A 14,599-nucleotide genomic window follows, 5' to 3' on the forward strand; every position below is an offset into this window, starting at 1 on the left:
GGAAAAAACGGAGATTCGAGCAGTGATTAAATACTTTGTAAAGAAAGGTATGAAAGCAAAGGAAATTCATGCCGACTTTCAAAACACACTGGGGGGTTCTGCTCCTTTATTTTCAACTGTTACCAAGTGGACCAGCGAGTTTAAATTTGGTCGGGAGAGCTTGGATGATGATCCGCGTAGTGGACGGCCAAAAAGTGTTACGACCCCAGAATTTATTGCAAAAGTGCATAAAATGGTCATGGAGGATCGTCGACTGAAAGTGCAGGAGATTGCTGAAGCTGTAGGGATGTCTTCTGAATGGGTATATTATATTTTAACCGAAGAATTGAGTATGAAAAAATTATCCGCAAGATGGGTGCCGCGGCTCTTGACATTGGACAATAAATGCACCAGATTGGAAATGTCCGAACAAAGTCTGGCCTGTTTTCGGTGCAACTAACAAGATTTTTTTGCACCGGTTCGTGACTACAGATGAAACTTGGGTCCACTACTATACCCCAGAGACAAAACAGCAGTCAAAGCAGTGGAAACATGCTGATTCACCACCACCACCAAAGAAAGCAAAGGCAGTGCATTCGGCCTCAGTTTTCTGGGATGCAAAAGGCATTCTGCTGATAGATTAATCTTCCTACTGGCCAAACAATTATGGGGCAATACTATGCAAACCTCCTAGACCAAATACAGGAAAAGATACGCGAAACAAGGCCTGGTTTGGCAAGGAAAAAGGTCATCTTTCATCAAGACAATGCTCCGCTGCACACAAGTGTTATTGCCATGGCAAAACTTCATGAACTGGGGTACGAATTGTTGCCACATCCACCTTATTCACCTGATTTGGCAACATCAGACTTTCATCTCTTCCACAAGCTGAAAATTTTCCTCGGTGGACGGAGATTTTCTACAAGGGAAGAACTGACAGCCGAATTGGAGAGGTATTTTGCAGACCTGGAGGAATCTCATTTTCGAGATAGGATCAAGGCATTGGAACATCGCTGGACCAAATGCATTAGTCTACTGGGAGACTATGTTGAAAAATAAAAGCAGTTCCACCAAGGTAAGATACTTAATTCTAGTACATTCCGAGAACTTTTCAAACCACCTATGTAAGTAGGATATCACACAAACAAATATTCACCACCCTTCACAGTATAAGATTACTAAAATGCATCCGAAATGTTGGTAACCTGTACATAAGATACATAACAAAAAGTTCAATCAGGAAGAACAACTTGATCAGTCATGGTAGTTTATTTTTATACTTATGATATTGAAATTGACACACACAAAGACCTTATGTAATCTTGAGCTAGTAAATGGTCTCCTGGTATGTTAAGGACAGTGAACAGGAACTACTGTAGTGATTTGCTTGCTGCAACTGCCTCTTCTGCAGTTAATACTCTTGTTCCCCCAGCTCTTCATCGTCGTCCTCTCCAGTGTTGGGATTGTCTTTAATTTCAGCGTTAATATTTTCTTCTGCAGGAGGAATATTCTTCCCCAATTGAACACTGTGACTTGTCAAAACTGATGTCAACGGATTGTTCTTCTCTTCAACCAAACTGGTCTCTACACTTGTTTTCCGTCTCACAGGATGAGATACCAGCTTTCTTTCAACAATTATTTTTTCATTTCTGGCTTAACACATGAGCAGCTGGTAGCAGTCATTTCACAGGTTGTTTCAGTTGGCTGTTTCTCAATATTATTGATAATCATGCTGTAGATTTTTAGGCACTAAAGATGTGTCGTGATACTAAGCATTCAGCAGCCTGGGGACTTGGATTCGGATTTTCGGGAGCTCAATCGTAAAATAATATCACACACACACTTTTCCCGTCACCTGTATTGAATAGATATACATTTACAAATTATACAATTAAGGAACATGAAACTCTTTGTACAGATACAATTTTAGTTCTTGGTTAGATAGTCTCTCTCAGTCCTAGACTATCCAGTTCAGTTGCATTCTATAATAGAATAAGATCGTACTGTACAAACTTTGTAGTTACTTAGCTTTTGATTGAAGATTTCTTCAATCTTCTGCGTCGACTTCTCTCGTGACTTCTCTGTGCCCACGATACAGTAGTCGCGTTGAGTGATGCAATGTTTAGTTCACGTGGATGTGTAGCTCCAGGATTCAAACACAGCCCCCTCAAACTCTGTCGTCGAACAGAATAGTTTATCTCCCAAACAGTTCTGACTACAAGGTTATGTTTACTGACAGGATAGTCTCGCTATGACACTCGCTCCTCCTGTCAAAGAGTTCAATGTTAGTGTTGTTGCAGCTCAAGTCTTTGCACTAGCAATCTGCTGACTATGTTGTACACAGTGTTTCCTTCACTGCCTCGCGTAACCCAATACAGTTTCTCCCTCGTGGCACTTGCACTGAAGTCAAGGTAGAGAAAATGGAAGCATGGAACTTCCATTTTCCAGTTTTGATTCAGTTAATTTATAACTGTCAGGTTCTTCAGTCTGTCAAAACTAATTTAGAAAATACCCAAAAAAGTTGCATATAAGCAGAATTATACCTGGAGGAGAATTAAAAGTAGGCAATTACACATAAATCCACAGCCTAATGATAATTCCTCTCAACAACCCTGGACCCTTGTCCAAGACTCGAAAAATGGAGGTGCAGTTAGCAGTTCCATGTTTCCAGTACTGAAAGATGCTTATGTCCACAATAAGGATTATTTTTTCTTCTTTTATTTTGTCTCCTATAATGTTATGTTACACTCTACCTAACATGCTTTTGATGTTGTGAAAACATTGTCAGTCATCAATATCTGCAAAGGTCTGTCGCCCAGGTGGCAGATTCTCTATCAATTGTTTACCTCATATTTACGTTTATTTACAATTGTTTACCTGGCTTTTTCTTAAATATTTTCAACGAACTTGGAAATGTATCAAACATTTCCCTTGATAATTTATTCCAGTCCCTTACTCATCGTCCTGTAAACGAATATTTGCCCCCAATCTGTCCTCTTGAATTCCAACTTTATCTTCATATTATACACTGGAGCCATACTCTTAACTGCAGTCTTACCAGAGACTTATACGCCCTCTCTATTACGTCCTTACAATGACCCCTAAATACTCTCATAACCATGTGAAAAGATCTGTAACCTTTCTTAAACTACCTCGTTAATGAAGGTCATTCCTTATATTAACACCTAGGTACTTACATTGTTCCCCATGAGGTACTATCACTCCATCAACACAATAATTAAAACTAAAAGGACTTTTCCATTCGGTGAAACTTACAATTTGGCTTTTCATCCCATTTACATTCATACTCTGCAACTCAGAGTTTTCTTGAATAAGGATCTCAAAATATATACCAAACTGATAGAGTACCGAGCTGTAGTCATAACAGCATTACTGTATGGATGTGAAACCTGGACACTTTTATCATCGTGACATAAAGAAATAGAACGCTTTCATCAGCAGAAACTAAGATCCATCTTGAACATCAAATGGGATGACTACATAAGCAATGTGGCAGTTCTTGACAAGGCGCATATGAACAGCATAGAAGCCTTCATCAACACTCTTCGGCTTAGATGGGCTGGTCACATCCAATGTATGAATAATAGCAGACTGTGTAAACAACTTCTCTATGGTGAGATTAGTTATGGCAGAAGGCCTCAAGGTGCTCTTTTGAAACGTTATAAAGACCAGCGTAAGAAGACTATGAATAGTACCAACATTAATGCTAACACCTGGGCAACAACTGCACAAAATAGTGTTCTTTGGCGCAAAGTTACTGCAGAAGGTGTCTCACCGTTTGAGCAGGCACGTCGCAAACAAGAAATTGAAACCCATGAAAAGCGAAAGATACGTCAGATCCAACTGTGTCCTCCACCCACCTTTAGATGTGACCTGTGTGGCTGCATGTTTCATGCAAAGATTGGCTTGATCAGTCATCAGTGATATCTCCACAGAGCCAACAGACTTTAAGAAGAATTGCAGGGGAAAAACGTATTCTCGGAAACGAGTAGCGGCCGCTGGCAACGACATTCATACTATTGTCTGCTGTCCATCTCACTACGTTAAGTCCCCTTCGTTCGCTCACAATCCTGCAACTCATTTACTCCTCTATACTCAATACATTACAGCTCGAGCAAAAATGTCACACAGGTGTAGCTTTAATCAGACCATTCCTATAAGGTGGTTGTGTCTGTGATAAAATTTGCACTTCAAAACTGATCATAGGCTATGAAGTATACAGTATCTCCAGTTGAAAAGCGTGGCAAGATATGTTATTCATGTGCCACTTCTATTTAACTTTACCACATGAAGCTCCATTTCTAACAGAGGAACCTTACAAGGACTATACTTACAATCTAATTTCTTATTTCTAAGGCCTTTGGTTGCTCTATTTGAGTGCTGCTTTAACCTCATGCATGGGAAGTATAAGAAATGATGACTTTGGCATGTTGTTAACTTGTACAAAAAATATTTTTGGACAATTTCTTGAACTTGTATGTATGTTTGTTCAGTCCTCAGCCCTAAGGCTGGTTGGATCTTCAACAGCTCCACCATCAGCTGTCAAAGATGGCCTAGGCATCAATGAAGAGGCGTACGAGCTAAATGAGGAGGTAGTTTTCCATTGCTTTCCTCACTGAGCCCGAAGTTATTACGTATCAGTTTGGCAAGCCCACTGTAATGCATTCACCAGCCGACCCTATGAGCAACATTTCCACACCATTCATAGCAGGGACTGGCTGCATAAGGAATGACATTACTAGCTTTGCTCATACCTCAGTCACTTTCATCTTGTCAAAGCCAAGGGTAAGACTGAGACAGGTCAATGAAAGTAACAAAATTGCTCTAGGCTATATCAGAAGACTCGGTGCACTGAAAACACTAGGTCCCACCAGCGAAGGCAGCTTGAACTCGCATAAGAAAAACATTTTAATTGTCTTCAATTTTAATACCTTAATGTGAATTTGGAATGTTTGTACAGTATTATCACAGTTGATCTGATGATTCACTTTTACAATGTCAACTTGTGCCTATACACTTTAGTAGTTTCTGTAAGTCTTGTCCAATGGTGGTGGTGGTGATGATGGTCACTCATGACCGAAACTAATACCACCAAGAGAGATGTAATGTAATATTTACACAGTAAAAATGTATTGAATCTTCTTCAAGTGCCATATCTGGTTGCCCAGACGTCGGCGATTACTCTGGAGAAAGTTTTTGTCTTCTGCCAGTCGGAAGAGTCTCTCAGTTGTCTCAATACTGGTCCACTGCTTGATGTTGTGTAACCATGTTATCTCAGGTCTGCCAACTTGCCGTTTGCCCTCTATTTTACCCTGGAGAATGAGTTTTATGAGGCCATATTTGTTTCCTCTTAATATGTGGCCTAGATAAGCTATTTTGTGAACTTTTATAATTGTTATTAGTTCTTGCTTCATCCTAGCTCTCCTTAGGACTTCGTTTGTTAACATATCTGTCGAGGGTATTCTAAGCATTCTTCTGTGCAACCACATTTCAAAGGCGGCAAGTCGTTTGATACTTGTGGCTTTAAAGGTCCATGTTCTGCTCCATATAACAGAACTGACCAGATGTAGCACTTCATTAATCTCTGTCCGAGCTTCAGATTCAGATGATTATTACAGAATAAAGAGCTCATCCTGCAAAATGCAGCTCTAGCGTTCTCAATTCTGCATCTGATTTCCTTATCTGGATCCATACTGTCTGTTATTATGCTGCCGAGGTACTTGAACTGGTCGACTTGTTCTATTTTACGGTTGTTTAATGACAAGGTGACATTTGCAATACTATTTCTGCTAAATACCATTAACTTAGTTTTTGCTACATTTATATTGAGACCATACTGTAAACCTTTGACATGGATTCTGTTCAGGAGTTCTTGAAGGCCTTCTATATTGTTGTACAGAATCAGAGTGTCATCTGCATATCTAATATTATTGATAAAAATACCATTTACTTTCACACCCAGTTCAACATCATGCAAGGCTTCTTTAAAAATGATGTCAGAATAGATATTAAAAAGGAGCGGCGAGAGTATACAACCTTGGCATACCCCCCTTCTGATTTTCACATCTGATGTTTTGGTTGATTTTGACTGTTGCTTGTTGACCCCAATAGAAATTCTGTATGATGCATATGTCTTTTCCATTGAGATGTTTTCATTGGAGAATTTCTATTCATTTTTCATGTTTCACTCTATCAAAAGCTTTCTCGTAGTCAATGAAACATGCAAATACATCTTTGTGTAGTTGGCGGCATTTTTGGAGCAGGACATTGACACTGAATAAGGCGTCTCGTGTGCCAAAGGCATTTCTGAAACCCATTTGGTTGTCATCCAAGTCTATTTTGCACTTGATTCTAATGCGTGCGTGTATTATACGTAAGAATGCTTTTAGCATATGACTCATCAGACTAATGAGACGGTAGTCACTGCATTACATTGGATGAGAATTTTTAGGTATTGCGATGAATGTCGATTGCAACCAGTCCTCTGAGATTATTCCAGTATCATAAATTGTATTGAGAAGTTTAGCAATTTGGTCATCATTCTCTTCAGTTATTAGTTTTAGAACCTCAGCTGGTATCTGGTCTGGACCTACTGCTTTACCACTAGGTGATATTGTGAGGGAATGTAATATTTCTTCTTTTGTTATTTTTGGACCTTTTGCATTGTGTAAGTACACAATTTCACCCCTGTCATCACTGAACAATTCGTTTATGTATTCTGTCCAGGTCTGTATGATTTTTTGTTCATCTAGGATGGGTTTGCTGGTGTCATCAAAGAGAGTCAAGTCATTGGCGTCTGTTTTCTGTACAGCCCAGCTATCTCTTTTACTTTCTTGTATAAATTGAAACTATCATGGTCTATATTTAGTTCTTCTATTTCTTCACAGTTCATTGTCATCCATCTTTCCTTGGCTAATCTGATTTTCTTCTTAATCTCCCTTTGTGTCTGTCGGTAGCTGTCTTCTTTGCCCTTTTCTTGTCTTCTCCATTCCATTAGATCAAGTATTTCATCAGTTATTCATCTCTGCTTCTTTTGCCTTGTTGATGTAAGATGATCCTTACAGACTTTTAACAGTGTATCATGTAATATTTTCCATTGATATTCTGTACTGTTGTCATTGTTGCTATTGTTGGTTTGCATTTTGTTGTTCAGGCCTTGTATTACTGCTTTTTTAATTGTACCATCTCGCAATTTGGTAACATCAAACTTGCTGGACACTTGCTTTGATGTGGTGGTTTTCAATTTCGATCTGATATCTGCCACTAATGGCACATGGTCAGACCCAATACCTCCTCCAGGATGCGTTGTTGCTCGTTTGACAATATTTCTAAATCTTTTGTTAACCAGAATATAATCAATCTGATTCCTGATTGGTCTTCCTGTTTCATTTTCTGGTGGTAAAATCCATGTGTAGAGGTGCCGTTTATGAAGTTCGAACCAAACAAACAACTAGATCTTGCTCTTGGCAGAATTGGAATAGACTTTCTACCTTGCCCAATTTTGGCATTGAAATCTCCTGATATTATTATTGTCAGTCCTGTTGAGTTCTTTACACACCTTATTCAGCATATCATAGAACTCATCAACATCGTCATGTTTTGTGTCCGCTGTTGGAGCATATACTTGTATAATGCTTACATTAAAGGGCTGACTCTGCATCTGTAACAGCATTATACGGTCAGAGATTGGTATGAAGTTTTTGACATATCTGACATAGTTCGCCGAAACGAACACACCTACTCCATTCCAGTGATTGCGGTCTTGTGGGTCCCTGCCAGAGTAGTAGAGTGTGCTATGTTCATGGCGACACAATCCAGAACCTGGCCAGCGTAGCTCATTGATTCCTAAGATGTTCATTTTCAATCGCCTGGCTTCTTGAATCATATTGTCCAGCTTTCCAACTGCACATAAACTTCTAACGTTCCATGTAGCTATACGTAGTTGATTTTTAATTATGTTAAACCGGGGGATTCTTAGCACTCCTTGCCCACTTAAGGGCTGCCCGGGACTAGTGATTTATTCTCTCTCTTTCTATAGTAACTTCCTGGAAATATTGTCACTGGGGTGGTTTCCTGTTGACCATTATAGTTAATTGTTTTTCTTGTAAGATAAAATTAAACACACAAAAAATGGGGTTGTTGGGCTGAGTGGCTCAGACGGTCGTGGTACTGGCCTTCTAACCCTAACTTGGCATGTTCGGTCCTGGCTCAGTCCGGTGGTATTTGAAGATGCTCAAATACATCAGCCTCGTGTTGGTAGATTTGCTGGCATGTAAAAGAACTGCAGGACTAAATTCTGGTGCCTCGGCATCTCTGAAAACCATAAAAGTGGTCAGTGGGGAGTAAAAACCAATAAAGATTATTATGATAAAAATAAAGAACAAAATGATTTACTTCACACTCGCAAGAAAGAAGTTCGGAACACAAATATTTTCAACACCAGTAAGGGCACGAAGATCGGAACACATGAAAATGTACTGGGAAGACCGCAAGGTCCGAACAGTCCCTGCAAAGAGACTTGGTTAATGGACTGACTAAAGTGGTCTTATGTGGTCATAAAACTGAAAGAAGAGGAAGAATGAATAATCTAATGTGATTTTCCTACAGCTATAATGAAACATTATTGCATAGGTTCTATTACTAAAATGCTCTTAAAACCTTCTAATCCTCAGGCACACACTCATTCATACTTCAACCATTCAGTCTGCCGTCCTCAGCAGGCAACCATAAATCTTTATAAAAAGCTATTTTCTCTGACCTGAGTGGGCAGGGAATTCCATAATCTGGTCCTGATGAATTTTATTTGCACTGTTCACAGTGTAACATTGCATTTTCCGCCGCGTTATAAAATGGCGTCAAAAGATGTATAGACCACGCGAGACGAAATTCATGCTAAGCAAACTGTGATTCAGAAGTTCATAGGGGGCCGATCTCGGGAAAGTAGAGCATAATTACGAAGGCGGTGGAAGATTAGAACATTGAAATGCTTAGTGGAATGTTTGAAAAAAACAAGATAAAAAAAATATATGTATTATTACACAACTAACTGCAAAAGATTGGAAGCTTGACGTGGGCATCATCTATGGAGGATCGCAACGAAATTGGCTGAATACGAATAAGATAGTCTGCAGATAACTGTTTGGAAAATGAAAATATAGCAAGATGTTACGTATTCATTACAAAAGAGCAGTAGTATAATTTAAAATGAGAAGAGGTAGGCGTAGCAGGCAAGGCGACTGGTCAGACAAGGATCGGAATATTGATCGCTGACGAAGAAAAAGAAATGCCTAATAAATAAAAGAGAATTTCAAGAAGAAAGAAGATTAATAGAGAGAATGTCAGAGAAGCAGAAAGATAATCTGAATTCTCTATTGATTTAAGGCAGAACTGATATTTGATCAGTAGATAATTTCATAGAACGTAGTTGAAAGCAGTCATAATTACCATCAGACATATAGAAAAACTCGAATAGACTACTGAGATTTTGAAAACTTCTTTATGAACTCATTCAAAACTTATTTATATTCTATACAGCTAAGCGCAAAAATGAAGCCCGACATTATGTGCTGCTAGATCTGCAGTGGACCGATTTGGGATGAGTATGCAATGGCCCGTCCAACCAACCTGGTGTCCCAGATGAACCAACCAACCTGATGTAGAATGGGAGACCATCCGATCTATAGGATCCAGCCGGCCAAGCGCAGCAGCGGTAGCCTGGATGGCTACGCATTCGTCATAAACCCGAGAATGACAAGCTAAGTTTACTATAGTATAGTTCTTAATTAAATTGACTTAAGATGTTGTGTGATGAATATTATATACAAGTGTGTAAATATGATTTCATCAGGATTAATGAAGTGGAGTGTGAAGATCGAGTTCTCAAAGTTAAGATATGTTAAGATCGATATACCTCGATTCAGAGAAGTGATAGTGTGTATTGAATGCAATGTGTTAGCTATGAAGAATTTATTACTGATAGCAGAAATGAGTAGAGTTACTACAGCATATGTATAGAAATGAATATTGTAGGAGGGTCAAGTAACCTAATGTGTTGTTGATCTTCATAATAACATGATATAGAAGAGATATGCTGCGAATGTTATTCTTAGTCGATGCAGAAACGGAAAGGAGTAATACAATATGCTACGAAGTTAATGTCATCGTGGGAAATGAGATGCGATCCAGTGAAGTGAAAATGTTTTCAATGGAAGAAAATATGTTGTGGGAAATGTGTTTACGAGTAAAGGTTACAAGATATAATAGAAATGGTTACGTTATGAAGATGCTATGAATGAAATAAATGATATGCCGGTTATAATGAAGTAAATAATAAATTGTCGAGAAGAATTTATATGAATTAGGTACGGAAATGATAAAATAAATATGAAGAAGACGTTTAATTTAGTCAGGATCTTGCATAGGAAGCATTGACATGAAAAGACATCACATCATGGAAGTAGAGTAATATAATGAAGACATAGCCAACCGACACAGGTAAACGACAAGACAGATAGTGTTCACTATATTCATATATTGCAAATACTGTAAATATATAAGATTAGGAATACCCTCAATAATTATCCCATGTTGATATTATCCAAGGTTTTAAGTGGAGAATAATGCTGTAATGATAAATTCTGTGAATTAAGTTAAGAAGTGAATGGCATTTCATTGAAGGGAGAATCTTAGGATCTTAGATAATACTGTAATTAATTAAGAACTTGAATAGTTAGAGTTCATTCTTAGATAATGATTTCATATGGTCCTATGATGTTGATTAAATGATTAAATACAGTAAGGTTAAGCCAGTAGGTGCCAGGATTTTGCATGGCAGTAGAGATAGCAAGCTTAGCGAGTCATTCAACAGTAATTAAGATATTCGACAGTGACCAAAGGACAATGTAGATGATTGATATTATATTGTACACTGGGCTACTATTGCAACTCTTCATATCATTTAAATACATAAGAAAACATACAAGTCCAATAATAGGCCAACTGCCTTGCAGGACTCCTTTTAATAATTACAGTATCGCTAGTTGCTTTACGTCGCACCGACACAGATAGGTCTTATGGCGACGATGGGAGAGGGAAGGGCTAGGAGTTGGAAGGAAGCGGCCTTGGCCTTAATTAAGGTACAGCCCTAGCATTTGCCTGGTGTAAAAATGGGAAACCACGGAAAACCATTTTCAGGGCTGCCGACAGTGGGGTTCGAACCTACTGTCTAATTACAGTATCAGATAATGCTTCACGTACTCTAGTCTAATTCTCTGAGTTCTGTTTACTAGAAATGTAGCCACCCTTTCAGCCACCTCTTTTGTCTAGCCCAATAGGCCTCATTTTCATCAGTAGTCTCCCATGATGTGCTCTATCAAAAGCTTTGAATAGGTCAATAGTGATACAGCCCATTAGATATATAGAATATCTGCTATATCTTGCTGGAAACCTGCAAGTTGAGCCTTAGTGGAATAACCTTTCCTAAGCCCAAATTGCCTTCAATAAATCCAGTTAGTAATTTCACAAATGTGTCTTATATAATCAGATAAAATGCTTTTCCATAGCCTATATCCAACACATTAAAGGTAATTGGCCTGTTATGTGTTTATCACCCTTTCTTTGTACACTGGGATTACTCTGTAGCAACTCTTCATTCATTTGGTATAGCTCCTTTAAGTAAAATTCTTTCTTGAATAAAATTACTGTGTCCACCTATTCAATACAAGTATAATTGTAGGTGGACACAGTAATTTTATTCAAGAAAGAATTTCACTTATTGTATCTTCAATACGGAACAAAACGAGATTAGTTACTTGTAACTAAATAGCTCCTTTATGCAAACAGTAATCAAATACCAAGTATTAAAGATATGGTACTATATCCCAACCCATTTTCTGTAGTGTATATAATCTTATCAATTCCAGCTGTTTTTCTAGTTTTCAACTTTTGTATCTTATTGTAAATGTCTTTGTTATTTTATATAAATTTCAATATTTCATTAGTATTAGTCACTTTCTCTATCTGGATATTATCCTTGTAACCAACAATCTTTATATATTGCTGACTGAATAATTCTGCCTTCTGTAAATCCTTGCATACACACTCCCCTTGTCATTAATGATTTCTGAAATGTCCTGCTTGGAACCTGTTTCTGCCCTAAAGTAACTAACTATACATACCCATCCATTTTTCACTAAAATTAGTATGACTGCCAACTATGCTTTCCATCATGTTATCTTTAGCCGACTCCTTTTCCAGATTCAATTTCCTAGAACAGTAAGTTCCTTCAATTTCTCCTTACTTCCACAGCAATTTCTAACTCTGTTTCTTTCCAAACTGCACCTCCTTCTTACCACCTTTAAAGGTATATATCTGTTTTCACATTCCTCAACAGTTGCTTTAAATCTATCCCACAGTCTGTTCACATTTTTACTTACCATTTTCCACTGATCATAATTACTTTTTTTTAACTTCCTCATGCGTGCCTTATCAGCAATATGGTACCGCCTAATAGTCCTACTTTTACAACCTTCCTTTTCTATCACATTTATTTTTAACTACAACGAAAACAGCTTTGTGATCACTAATACCATCTATTACTTCAGTTCCTCTTTAGAGCTCATCTGGTTTTACCAGCACCATGACCAGAATATTCTTCCCTCTAGTTAGCTCCATTACTTCCTGATTCAGCTGTCCTTCTCAGATTACCTTATTTGCCATTTGTTGGTCATGCTTCATGTCGTTTGCATTACCTTCCCAGTTGAGATTTGGTAAATTGAGATCACCTGCTACAATCACATTCCTTTCCGTATCGTTTCCCACATAGCTGATTATCTTAACAAATAATTGCAAAAAAAGGCTTCATTTCCCATATCAATCTTATTTGCATTAAATCAATAAAAGTTAACTTCCACCTGTTTGATACTACATATATTTGCTTTAAGCAAATTAATTATTTTTAGAACATGTTTCATTCCTTAGGAACATCTTCAGCTACCTAACCTTGCTTAAAACAAAACTAATTTTAAAAAGATAAAAATAATCAAAATATGTAAGGTGGGTTAGTGGACGTTAAAAATTTGTTAGTATGTAGCACTTTTGTTCATATGCAATGTGTGTGTTTTTCCTAGTTAAAATTTTTTTTTAATTTTTGAAAAGGACTTTTCCATGTCCATGTTCCATCTTAAACTGTTGTGTTCAACTGCTCTTCTTTTCCGAGGTGAGTATTGTCGTTTGTATTAATTTGATGAAAACGAGTCTCTTGAATTTTTGTTTATTAAGGTATCCTATGAAGCTGATAGCTGTCTTATTGATGTTATGAAAAAGCTTCCTTAAAGTCTTATGTTGGCAACCTGCTGTTTCCTTGGTGGGGTCTGGCTTTCCAGAAAGAAGAAAGAAGAAAATTTCCTGTAATTTCACCTAAGCAATGTTATATAGCTGCCATATGCCATTTCATTTCATGTTCCTAAGGAATGAAACGTGTTCTACAAATAATTAGTTTGCTTAAAGCAGATATAAAGTATCAAACAGCTGGAAGTTTACTTTTATGTTGTGCTTTCCAGAGAGCCACATCAGTTGCTGCTAGACCCCTCCAAGGACACAATAAGTTGTCGACATAACATGACAATACTCTCCTCGGAGAAGAAGAGCAGCTGAAGGGAGCTGTATTTTTAATTAAGACGGAACATTGACATGAAAAAGTCCTTTTCAAAAACTTTTTAAAAAATGAATAACTAGGAGAAACATACATATCACATATGAACAATAGTGCTATATACTAACAAATTTTTAACATCTATTTTAGTGAATAGGAAATTGTTTAAAATCAGGTTAGAACATAAGTAGATCCATCTTCCCTTCTCATTTCACCGCCCCACTCAACCCTCCCCACATATTTTAATAATTTTTATCTTTTTTAATTAGTTTTGTTTTAAGTACGAAGGCTACCCAAAAATAACCGGAATAACATTCCCATGGACAAAGCTTGTGTAGTATGCATTTCTGCTGCTAGGCGGGTATAGTGCAACTCATTGCCAGTTCAGTGCCACCTGTGTTGTCGACCTGGCTTGTTCTGTTCATGTGTATTGATTGTTTTTGCAAGCGCTGTTTTGATTTTTATGATGCCAAGTTTTAAGTGAACAATGTGCAGCTGTGAAATTTCGTGTTTTTTTTTTTTTTGCTGGGCTGAGTGGCTCAGTAGATTTAATGGCACGTAAAAACTCCTGCGGGACTAAATTCCGGCACCTCTGCGTCTCTGAAGACCTTAAAAAGTAGTTAGTGGGACGTAAAACAAATGACATTATTATTATAAATTTTGTTTTCTACTCGGTAAAAATGCTGCTAAATCTGTTTTAATGTTGAAAACAGCTTACAGAGATGACAAATGCTATGGGAAAAACTCAAGTGTATGAGTGGTTTGCTTGGTTTAAAAATGGCGACATGTTGATTGATGACAAACCTTGTTCTGGACGTCCATCAGTTGCCTGAATCGACGAAAATGTTGAAAAAATTCGAGAGCTTGTGCTCACAGACTGTCAACAGACAATTGATCAGCTGTCAGAGATTAGTGGATTATCTTGGTGCTCAGTTCAGAGAATTTTAA

The 14,599-nt window shown here is 37.8% G+C and overlaps 1 protein-coding gene across 4 annotated transcripts in view; it reads left to right on the forward strand.

Annotated features, from left to right (window-relative positions):
* The window catches only part of LOC136871919 (acyl-coenzyme A diphosphatase NUDT19), a 71,199-nt gene that overhangs the window by 12,142 nt on the left and 44,458 nt on the right, over nt 1-14,599 (forward strand). Inside the window, exon 4 of one of the 4 annotated variants that reach the window (XR_011018047.1) lies at nt 4,494-4,552. The exons of the other annotated variants lie outside the window; for them this stretch is intronic. The gene's annotated coding sequence lies outside the window, so the exon portion shown is untranslated. Of the gene's footprint in view, nt 1-4,493; nt 4,553-14,599 lie in introns of those variants that run through there. 4 annotated transcript variants of the gene reach the window in all.

The sequence above is a fragment of the Anabrus simplex genome, chromosome 4 (assembly GCF_040414725.1).
Source record: "Anabrus simplex isolate iqAnaSimp1 chromosome 4, ASM4041472v1, whole genome shotgun sequence".
NCBI classification, from domain to species: domain Eukaryota; kingdom Metazoa; phylum Arthropoda; class Insecta; order Orthoptera; family Tettigoniidae; genus Anabrus; species Anabrus simplex.